Consider the following 12,480-nt stretch of genomic DNA (forward strand, 5'->3'; position numbering starts at 1 on the left):
CTTCCAGATGGGTAATTGTGTATTAAATAGCAGTGGCGACAGTAATAAAAAAATGTGTGTTATGGGCACAGAGCGTGGTCCCCAGTGAAGAGATTATACTGGAACAAAGCTGGAAAAGTTTTAAAGAGTACTAAATGAGTAAAGTGTGTTGTTCCATTTCAGCAATAGTTTATTTTATGAGTAAGAATGGCATCCTTAAAGTCTGGACCTCAGCGAGATCATGGCTAATTTCTGAAAGCAAAGTGTCTTTGCAAGAATATTCTAATCTCGTCTGTTTTTTTTAAACTATGAGTTACAAAATGAACATTTTACCTCATTGTATAGGTAAGTTGGGTATTTTTTTTTTTAGACACACCGGCACAGATTTTTATTTACCGAGCTCTCTGACACTTGTTGAAGTTGCAGCCCAATGTGTGGGGCAAATCATGTGATGAGAGTGAGCTGGTGGTAGTAAGAGTAAATTTGAGGCACATGGACGAGTCTTTCTAAAGACTTTGCTGCTTATAACGTTACTGTTGTCGGTGTTGGTGTCTGCAGCTGTGGAGATTTTCAACTTCAACCTTTCCAATCATTTTAGAAGAACCACGATATTTGTACAATTACAGTTAGCAAACACTAGGAAATCTTTTCTAGTATGGGTGAACGGAAGTCTAGTATAGTTGTGCAGATCAACATGATGCAACAGAGCTAGACAATTTCAATCTGTATTTTACATTACGCAGAACACAACCTTCTCCACAATATTACATTTTCAATTACATTTTGACTGAAATACATTTTCTGCTGGATTATGTTTGTTAGTGACATATTATGAATCCACTCCTAATTATCATATCTTTGCCATTTGTTGTATTGCTTTACTGTTGCTTTTTGTTTGTCAACCAATCATCACCCTGGCAACCCGGAAAATGGATTAGGGGCTTGACACTTGTAGTGAGAGGGTCGTATTTTACCCAAGACCATCCTACGTTCACAAACCTAACCAAGTATTTTTGGTGCTAAAACCTACAAAAAAACTTCCAATGTGTAGTTGTCCTTGTGAAAGCGTTACCCAAAGTGTGATATATTCCATAAATCTAACGCAACACTTTTGGTGCCTAAACCTAATACAACAGTCAGTGACAAGTGAAAGCAAACAGGAAGGGAAAACAAAACTTTAGTCTAAGAATAATAATCTCACACAGGTGTGAACCCCGGTTTCCTGGCATTCTTCTTTCCCATTTATCATCTATATAAACAGCCATGCTGTGCATTCTGGTCGTGTTGCAATACACTTGGAGAGACGGGGTCCTGAACAATATTTTCAGAAAGTTGAGGTCTGTCATTCAATGCCTCTGGAAATTCTGGAAAAACTTTAAGCTTACCATTGTCGGTCTAAGGTTCAGAGACAGCATAGATTATTCCTCACCTCAAATGTATTGCAAAACACATAAGAAAAAGTTTCAAAATAAGCCACCATGTTAGTCTAGTTTGAAATCTAGAAGCAGACAGAAGCCCACAAGTGACGCTTTCATCCAATCAGGAGCAGCCGATGTTTGTGTGACTGCAGGAGGGTGTTGAAGAACATTTGTCCAACATGGTGACACTACCTATGTTGTACACCCATCAAGTGTCCAATACTGGGAAGCAGCGCAATCTCTTGCGTCTAAAATAGTCCCTGTGCCCTGTGTACCATAAGAGCCATGTTACGCCGAATTATGCCTCCAACTTCCCCTCCTGCCTCCCTAAAGAGACTGTGTGGCTCTTTCTAAATGGAAGCTTTTCTTACAGCGTCACACGGGGGGAAATACATTGGGCTCAAGACAAGACTATGCTTCCCCAAGACCAGAATTGAGAATGCAGTGTAGCTGTAAAGGGAATGTAACATTACTGAGACAGGATTGCATTGAAAGATGCTTCGTCCTACTCACCACCCACAAATAAATGACGACACATTTATTATTCAGATTTCAACTGAGGGTGCATAAATGCATTCTTCTGCGCCCCAATAAAACCAGGCCTGTCAGGGTAGATTTGTCTATTATTCTGGTTTAATTTACGGCCACATCACTTGGTTAGGACTCTTGTGTGATGCTGCATTTGCAGTCTGGGGATGAGGGACAAAGAAGTCAATAAATGGCTCATACTCTGAGTGCTTGCCATTGATAACCCATATGAGAGGCACTTGTCTTGTTACTACACACAAGCATTATAAACGTCTATTTTATGCTGCATAGGTGAAAGTAAACATAACAAGTAGCAGTAGTGATACAATGTGGCTCAAGGGCTTTTCACGATTTGTTTAATGAACCGAAAAGTGTAAAGAAGAGACCTCAAGTGTGTTTTTTAAATGTATTACTTTTTTTATCGTACTTCTGTTGCCTTTGACAGACTGTGTTATAAAGTCTTCATGGCCAGATGCAAGATTTTCTATTTATTTGTGTATGTTTGTCATCAGAATGGTGACGATGACGCTGATGCCTTGCTTATTAAAAAGCATTTCCAAGATTACCGTAACCCCAGCGAGGCTGTCGCACATCAACTGTAACAGAACCTTCGTTAAACCCTAAGCTGTCATATTTGACTGCTACTCATGTATTGTATGAAATAATAATGATTTTATTTCTCCTACAGCTACAGCATTATAACTGGTCAAGCTATATTAGCAAAGCTGAGGATATTTACAGGAGCACGCTAATAATATTAGAGCAGTGAGAAAAGACGATTATATGTCGCTACTTGCGACTTGTATACAGATACAGCTTGAATTATTGGCTAAATGATACATTTAATGCATCACAGAAACGCTACTGTGGATATATATTATTGTGAGGAAGCCTGTGCTAAATGTGTGTGTTCTTCTGTGCATGTACATGTGAAATACAAGTGTGTGTCTGACTATCCAAACCCCACCTATACTAATCACTATTGTATTAGATATTAATAAAACCATGCTCCAAACTTCAATATTTCTTTCTTTCATGACATTTCTCTGGGCAAAAAATTCTCCAACTTGCATCTTGCTACTCTCCCTCTCTTGCCTTTCTTTGAGTCTCTGTCCCTTCTGCTAACAACAGCCCAAGATAATCACCCTAAAGCTAGAATCGCTATTAAATCCGTTACACTATTTCACAGCCATACAGCAATACAAGGCATTATGCATACAAACGATTTCAGGACTAAATTATTCCTCGACAGCCCTGTTAGGAAGATTACTGCACAAACAAGCGGAGACGCACACTTGTATATATGGTATGTACACATGGAGGGATAAGTTGTGAGTCACACACATGGTCGTTAAACAATATGACGATGACACAAACGCTCATGTACAGTGTGTACAAAGATATGCACGTGTCCATACACACATTGCAGCTGCCGTTGTTGGTAATGTGATATTGTTTGATTGCACAAAACTCTGACAAATCACTATTAGAACCAAATCTATTCCTTTAATGACTCAAATGGCCAAAAAATTGTGTGTCAAACAAACTTGAATTATATCTTAAATTGTAGGAAGGGTTACAACTTCACTGTTTAAAGACAATGCAGCGCTGGAAAGCTACAATTTAGGATTACCCCTTGTTTTTTTTTAAATCCACCCACTTCTATCTTTTCAGCTGGTACCGCTAAATTTAATCACCACAAGGGATCTTACTTCAAAATCCTGTCTAGTGGAAATTGAGATGAGTGGGAATAAAAAGGTAGATTTGTTCATATAAGTAGCCTTATGTTATGTTCCTCTACAGCAATAAGGTGAATGAGCAGCAGTGAATAATGTGCAGGAAATATTTTGTCCACTGGTTCACCTCTCAGGCCACTTACAATACAGATTATATACTGACTGAACTTCTGTTAATTCTTATCTAACTCTTAGATAAGGATACCTAATTCTTATATCTAATTCTAATTCTATATCTAACAAATCCTACAACTGCAAACAAGTCTGATATTAAACATAACATGGATTCACTGCTAAACATTCAAAATAATTCCGGGCTTTTATTCTTTAGAATGCGACATAATATATTTAATAAAGCCTAAACACATGTATACTAAGCTAGCTTCTGTTAAATTATATCCTGACAAAGAACCAACAAAATGTGCTAATTACATCTCATTATTATTCACGATTTGAATGCAAATGTTCAAAGTGTCAGCAAGTCCCTTTCACTTAGATTAAAAACCGTCATTCAGCAGTTGAAATGTTTTTAGCAAAATGGATTCATTAAGAAGCAATTTTCAGAAAACACATATATACTATTCATTCTCATGCAAAAGCTAAATACTGCACCATCTCTTAGTACTCACTATTGCTGAATAAAAGATGATGATAAATGGGGGAAATTGGACATATCTTTTTGCAGTATAAAAGCAGCTTGTTATTGGACCCAATTTCAGCACGTTATAAAATCCTTAAAGCTACAGTGCAGGACTTTTACATATAAATGTCTGTTATATTCAAGCCTTGGCCAAATGAGTACATGCAGTGCCCATTAGGCCTATTAGCATGTATTTTGGAGTAGGCTGAAGTTTTCAATCAAGCCCAGCGTTATCCAGCAGTGCTTTGTTAGAGATGGAAAGGTGATCAACCATAGTGGCAGAGTCTATGGTGGAAAAACCCCAACTGCTTCCAAGAAAACAGCAAAAAGCAGAGAGGTCCGAGGCACTCCGAGTACCTAAAAGTCCTTTAATAACTGCTGTGTGAATGGATTTTTTTCCACTAGATCCTGAAGAGCACCCGTCATACTTCTTTTTATCCACTGATGCACTCACCTTTTGCCTGTTTCTACCATTGAAAGCTTCCAAGAAAGGTTTGTGATGATCAATATTTCAGTCTCAAAAACAAAGCGTTAAACAGCGATGATGCATGTCATGATCTGTGCAATTACTCTTACTGCAAGTAGGGGCTTGATAAGTCACTGGTAGCCTAACCAAGAATTAATGTTCAAATTTCACATCCTTCTCTATTCCTGAAGCACAAGACAAGTGTGTGCACTCTCAACTCTGATATCTGAACAGTTCATATATGTATATACTGGCAGGCAACATCCTTGGTTTCAAATCTCATACATGATATCCTGCTGAACCGTACAGATCCACAACCCGTGCTATGTCATGTCCACAGACTATCAAATACCAAAATTTGAGGATACTACAAGAGCCAGACTAAATCCCAACTTCTGAAAGAGTTCCCTTTCAGATGCTGGGAAGAGAAAGCCTTCTTTTAAATTCACCAATTGAATTAAATATTTAGGTATTCATGTCTCATCCAATCTATGAGTGCTTCTATCTCTCAATTTCAACCTTTGCCAATGTTTTAAGAAATACTGAAGATGGCCTAAATAGATGGAGCAATCCAGCACTGTGCACTGTATACTGCACTGCACCCATTAAATTGACCATACAGCCAGAATGGGTTTATTTCTTCTGAATGATCCCGAATCCCGACAGGTTAATCACAGCATTCTATTGGAAACACGACACGGAAACTCCCCAGTCCCTCACCACTCCCACTTTAAGACTTAGTACTTATTGATGAAACTATAAAAACACATCGGTACTTCAAAAACCAAACTGTGAGTACAATCTTGCTAGCATGGTAGAAAGCCACTCTAAAACCACTTTGACACAATCCCATGTTCACAATCAACACCATACCACTGTTATTTCCAGGTTTCCAAAGAAAAAAAAACGGCTTGCAATCACGCACATTCTACTCAGACGTCATCAAGAAGCTCTCACTGGTCTCTGGCCTCAGCATTTTCAATTGCACTATCCATCTAGCTGCGCCCGGCTCTGTGAAAACCAGCTATAAAAAGTTTGAAATAATGCCTTTAATATTCACCAAAAGATGAGATCTCACTAAACCGGAAAGTTAAATTTTACCTGACCACCTGTTATCAGACCATGAAAATATGGAAAAGCTAACAGCTGCGGTGAAAGACAGGACTGAGCTGCACTATGAAACACAGCTCCTGCTGATTAGCTTTGTAAGGGCGAGCTGAAACCTTCCCATCACCACAGGCATGAATATCTGCAGTCGGATGAGCACAGTAATTGCGCAAATGAGACAACCTAAGGCCAGAACACTCAACACACCACTCATCCCTGTCTTTATACACCCTTGTACCATCATTTCACATCTGAGTTTCTGTACAATTGCTTCATTTTATTAAGCACCGCCTACACCGACACTTAAACTCCAACCCTACAGCATCGTCTTTGTTATGTATCAGCATATGCTTTCATGTCTTTCATGTTGATGACAAATTTAATAACACCAAGTTGTTCCTGAGATCGATATTATTAGGTCACACTGGAATATTTTGTAGTGTGATTCTGACAACAATAAAGTACTACCACTGCTGTTTCCTACAGGTAGTTAATGCATAAAGAGTGGATGAAAACTAGACTTTAGGGATGTAGGGAAATAAAATCTCAAATGTCAGATATTACTAAAGAACATAATGGGTTATGAGTTCACAAAAAGATGACCCAAAGCCCACCAATGTCACAGTATAGCGATGTACTTTTGCAGTGAGAAATGCAAAGAAAAGGAGGTCAGATCTTTGAATAACGAAGGATAGTGTAGAACAACAAGCTTAGTGTTGTGAAGGCTGTTCTGACCTTCTGATAACACCCACTGGAATGTACCAGTGGAAGGTGATATTTCACAGGTGACTGGTAGAAAATCACTGAAAAATAATTCACCCTTTTAGGATGAGACAATTTTGTGGAAAAGGTTTGGTCAGACTTTGGCGCAAAAACAACTTGGTTAGGTTTAAGAAAAGATGTGATTTGGGCTTTAATGCTCAGGTTACACATATCTGTCAACGTATAAAAAAAGTCTGTACACTGAACATGTTTTCTCCCATTTAAATTGCTTATGAAAGTGTACATAAAACCGTAGATTTTTCTCGCTGTATTGTCACAGCATCGAATTTGAGACGCACAAACATTTTAAGTGTGGTCAAGTCTCTGTTTGATGTATCCTCCTCTGCTGCAGTTTGGATTTAAAATTTCCCTTTGCATCAAACACACCTCATAGTATGCATATTTTTAATAACAAAGTGTCAATATGTCGTACATTTTGCTCCCATTCACAGATCCTACAAATTTTCTATGGATTTTTCTATTGCGTGATACAGATGGGCATAGAGCGGATCTTCATTGTCATGGCTACAGTAATTATTAAAAGAAACGATGTTGACTCCAGCAAGAAACAACTGCTGCCTCCTGTGTCTCACATTCACAGCTACACAGTAAATTTGGAGTCACCAGTCAACCTGGCGTGCACGTCTTTGAACTGTGCACTCAGAGAAAAGCCATACAGGCCTGCACACTCAGCAAAGAAAGGTTCCAGCCCCCTGAGCCCTCTATGAGACAATAGCGCTAACAACCACATTAGTACTTTATATATTCTGTAAATTATCACTGCTGTTATTACTAACCTCAGTTTTATTTCCCAGCACTGTGCCCCATGGAGACCTATGTACAAAATACTTTGGTAAACGTATTATTTCTTTCTACTTTCATCTAAAATAACTCCTTGTTCCACATACATTTTCTTACATCCAATTTACCAACAAAAAAGTAGGCAACTGTTACCCGATTCATACAAAAAAATACACATTAAATCAGGAGCTGTGTTATAAACAGTCATCCACAGGTCTAAATATTTAACATGTTGGAATTAAGATGCATTCTTTTCATAATTTAACCTCCCTTTTAAAATCCAAGCAGCTTCTGAGATTTTGGCTCCTGTTACACTTTTACTAACCGTGGATTAATTTTATAATGCAATATAAAGTTCTGCACCTTCATAGAAACAGCAGACCATAACTAGAAGTAAACAGAACTTAATTTTTTTTTTAGGTTTTCACGGAACCTGGTTAGAGTATTTAGTTAAATTATTTGGCGAATGGCTTGGAGACACATAGAATGAAGTGATTTCAATGAGATATTACATTTTTACATCTAGTTTTGATGAATTTTCACAACAGACTTGTTTCAGAACTGTTAGAAAATTGAAAATCTGATCATCCTCATGTTTTCACAGATTCTGGCTCTGATAAATGGTGCAATTTTGGCTTTTTTTAAAAAGACATACCTGTCAAATCTGTTCAGGTTTTGCGGCTCAGGGGGTTTAAAAGAGGGATTTTGCTGCTATTTTATGTCTCCCGCAATTACGCAAGCAAACTTCACCCTTGTGTCAATGTTAAATGAGTGAAGGAGAGGTGGAATATTGCATGTAATATAATATTCATGTGGCATTTTTATAAGTAATTTAATTTGAGGCGTCCTTGAGCTCTTCACATCATATTGTAAGCACCGGAAATAACTAATGAATCTTCTTGGTATTGTCATGAACTGCCAACATTGGTGGCAAGGAAGAAATGCAAATCAAAGCCCAAGATGTAATGAGTACTTCAAGGCTGATGTGCACTAACGTTCGCTTAAGATCAGAAGAACACAGTATAAAGGAAATATTAGAAATAAGAGGATAGATAGCTACGAAGAACGCATTAAGCCATTAACAGATACAGACATGCCAGCTCTCTTCTCTGTCTGGTGTTGCTATGCTAATCTCTATTTATGTCAGTTAGGATTACTGTGATCAGGTCTCACCATTTAAAAACTTGGTGGAAAAGCAGACATGGCAAATATTATGACAGGTCTTTGAGCGGTAATCTATAGACAGGAGATAAGAGAGTGACTTAAGCTTGCAAACAGTGGTGGAAAAAAGTTTTCGGACACCCCACGCATTTGTGAAATACTGCATTAGGAATCACTCTTACGTCTTCGAGTGTAATTTCTTTTAGTACAGTCACAGTCAAAATACTAATCACATCCTAAAATGCCTTTAAAAACTTAAAATTGATTGGTTCCTTAAAAATACATGAGAAATTTTGAGTATTGGGCCATTTTGGTACCAGTGATCCACTAATGAAGGTCATGCTTTTTATTAAAAGACATCATTTTTGTAGCCGTGCTTCGTGTCTATATAAAGCCAGCCCATTTGAAAGTTCTTCAGAGACAAAAATGGCTAAATAAAAGGAACTTAATGCAGGAAACACATCTGAAGATACAGATTCTCAGCTGGGAAGGCAACAGATACAGATTCCAGATAGCCAGGAAGTGCAATGCAGACCTTCAGCAATTGAATACACTCTGCAGAAACACAGACGAACCAACAACTTGGAAGACAAACCAAGATCTGGGCATCCAAGGGTTTCTTCAGCAAGAAATGATCGCGCCCTGATCTGTATGTGCAGGAATGACATCAGAGGAGGTTCAGCAGCAGTGGTCAAACCAAACTGATGTCCAGTGTTCCACCCACACTGTTTAGATCATGGTTTAAGGTCCTACAAGGGTGTCCAGAAGCCCCTGATCAATGAGAGACAGAGCTTAGCCCAGCGTTGTTGGGCCCAAGCACACAAGAACTGGAAGAAGATTCTACGTTCAGATGAGTCTATTTTCCAGCTTTAGATTCTTCCTGCATTTCCTTCTACGCATGCACTGTTCCATCAAGGTCAAAACTTTGTGTTTCAACAAGATAATGCCCCTTAAACACATCCAGGACCAGGAGAATTTGACTGCAGGAGCTCAGTATCCAGATCTTAGAGTGGCCAGCTCTATCCCCGGACATGAACAACAATGAAAACCTGTGGTAGATTATCAAAAGGTCTGTTTCAAAGCGTAAAGCAAAGAATTTAGAAGAATTAAAAGCAGTAATTCAAGAAGAATGGGACAAGATTACTCCTCAACAGTGTGACAGGCTCGTGGGGAACATGCCAGCCAGGATTAGAGCTCTACTGCGTGCTAATGGCAGGACTACTAAGTATTAATTTAACGATATGATGGTTTATTTATTTTTTATTCAGATTTGAACACATTCTTTGTCATCTGTTGACTTTGATACTGACAATGTTGAGAACTGGCATACTGAAACTGTCAAGAATTTAGTTTTGTTAGTTTTTCTGGTCAACAATAAACAAAAAAATAGATCATTTGTATTTCTTTGCGTTTTTCTAATGCAGCCACACCTTTTGAAACACGAAAAAGATTTTTCCACAAATATTTCATGATAGTGTTTGAGATTGTGTAAAATTTTAAGGGAGTCCGAAAACTTTTTTCCACCACTGTACTTGTCTGTCTGTACATTTCCTTCTAAAAATTAGTGATCCTCCTTTCAGGCCAGCATAGGCCTTAATTAACTCATAATCAACATAGGGATTAAAATAACCAACTAAAATGAAATCCATCCACAAGTAACCACCTCCTCTTTACACAAAAATGATGTTAATATAGACACAGAAGACACACAAGCCTGCGATGAAACACACCCTGAAGTAGACTTTGGTGTTTGTTGCTACGCCTCTGTAAAGTTTAAATGGCCCCAGGATCAAACCAGGAGCCACTAATGAGGTAAGGAGGTCTTAAAAACTTTGAGCTCAGGCTGGAGACAAAAAAAAAATACACTGAAGACATCTCCTTTGGTGTTCAGATGAAAAGGTTTTTGAAAGCAACGTGAAGAGAAGCGAAGAGAGGCAAAGAGAGGCGAGGAGAAGAGAAGAAGAGAAGAGAAGAGAAGAGAAGAGAAGAGAAGAGAAGAGAAGAGAAGAGAAGAGAAGAGAAGAGAAGAGAAGAGAAGAGAAGAGAAGAGAAGAGAAGAGAAGAGAAAAAAACAAAAAGCATCAGGGTCTGAGAAACCAATTACTTATACATTTCTCTAAAAATAAGTATTAACTTGGATTTAAACCACATATAATTGGAAAAATGACTGACAAAATCATCACAACAGGCATCAAAACACAGCTTAAACCCCCAATAAAGCCCATTTCAACCCAATTACTTGTCTCTTCTCTTTTCATTGACCAGCAGATTCTCCGAAAAGGCCAGATCTAAGTCAGCCTGTATGAAAAACTTTTTCTCCTTGAGTTTGCAGCTCTTCTTTCAGGCTGGAGCTTCAGAGCACTGTGGTTCAAGGAGCGCATAGCCCCGCATGTAATTTTAAAAGAAAGTTTTGTTGTATTGTTGTTCTCTGTAAGTCATGGGGAAACATTCTGTACTTTATGTTTTGGAATGTTTGTCTTCTTCTATTTGTGGTGATTTTTTTTTAGCTTGTGCTTCTTATTGTAAGCCAATTTCACATCTGGGAGAACAAAATGACTGAACTGAATCCAAAAAAAACTTAGTTGTTGTTGCAACTTATATTAAAGTAAACTTCTTGAGAAATATGTGTATTTTCTGAGAGAAGATGTACCTCTTAAATATCAATCCGTTTAACTCGACACTACAGCCAGCAGCTGCTAGCTTAGCATGACATAAGGTCTTGAAACAAAATCCACCAGCCAGCACCTCCAAAGCTCAATAATTAACACGCTACAACTCAAAAACCAGGGTGTTGTTGACACCGTGAAGTTGCCTGACAACTAGTAGAGATGCCAGGAAGTCATTGTGCCTTACCAGAAAACAACCCATAATCCCTGCATACATAGACAGATGCAATGACATTCATATGGTTTCTCTGAGTTTCAAGCTCGTACTCAGTGATTGTAGCTCAAACCCAATGGCCTAATGTCCTAATCTTCTGCAACAGAGATCAGACTTCAGCTGTGACACAGTCATAATGAATATTTATGAGTGTAGGCTACATGCCATGCCAATCAGCCTCTGCTACACACATGGACAAAATTGTTGGTACCCCTCAGTTAAAGAAGGAAAAACCCACAATTCTCACTGAAATCACTTGAAACTCACAAAAGTAACAATAAATAAAAATTTATTGAAAATTAAATAATCAAAATCAGCCATCACTTTTGAATTGTTGATTAACATAATTATTTAAAAAAACAAACTAATGAAACAGGCCTGGACAAAAATGATGGTACCCATAACTTAATATTTTGTTGCACAACCTTTTGAGGCAATCACTGCAACGATTTCTGTATTTGTCAATGAGCGTTCTGCAGCTGTCAACAGGTATTTTGGCCCACTCCTCATGAGCAAACAGCTCCAGTTGTCTCAGGTTTGATGGGTGTCTTCTCCAAATGGCATGTTTCAGCTCCTTCCACATATGTTCAATGGGATTCAGAATAGTCCAACGCTTTTCTCTCAGCCATTCTTGGGTGTTTTTGGCTGTGTGTTTTGGATCGTTGTCCTGTTGGAAGACCCATGACCTGCGACTGAGACCAAGCTTTCTGACACTAGGCAGCACATTTCTCTCCAGAATGTCTTGATAGTCTTCAGATTTCATCGTACCTTGCACACTTTCAAGACACCCTGTGCCAGATGCAGCAAAGCAGCCCCAAAACATTACTGAGCCTCCTCCATGTTTCACCGTAGGGACAGTGTTCTTTTCTTCGTATGCTTGGTTTTTGAGTCTATGAACATAGAGTTGATGTGCCTTACCAAAAAGCTCCAGTTTGGTCTCATCTGTCCAAAGGACATTCTCCCAGAAGCTTTGTGGCTTGTCAACATGCATTTTTGCAAATT

General features: G+C 38.5%; 1 protein-coding gene across 1 annotated transcript in view; it reads right to left on the reverse strand.

Annotated features, from left to right (window-relative positions):
* The window catches only part of LOC110958640 (protocadherin-15-like), a 209,603-nt gene that overhangs the window by 152,251 nt on the left and 44,872 nt on the right, over positions 1 to 12,480 (reverse strand). The gene's annotated exons all lie outside the window — the stretch shown is intronic.

Source organism: Acanthochromis polyacanthus, chromosome 19, assembly GCF_021347895.1.
Source record: "Acanthochromis polyacanthus isolate Apoly-LR-REF ecotype Palm Island chromosome 19, KAUST_Apoly_ChrSc, whole genome shotgun sequence".
NCBI lineage: Eukaryota > Metazoa > Chordata > Actinopteri > Pomacentridae > Acanthochromis > Acanthochromis polyacanthus.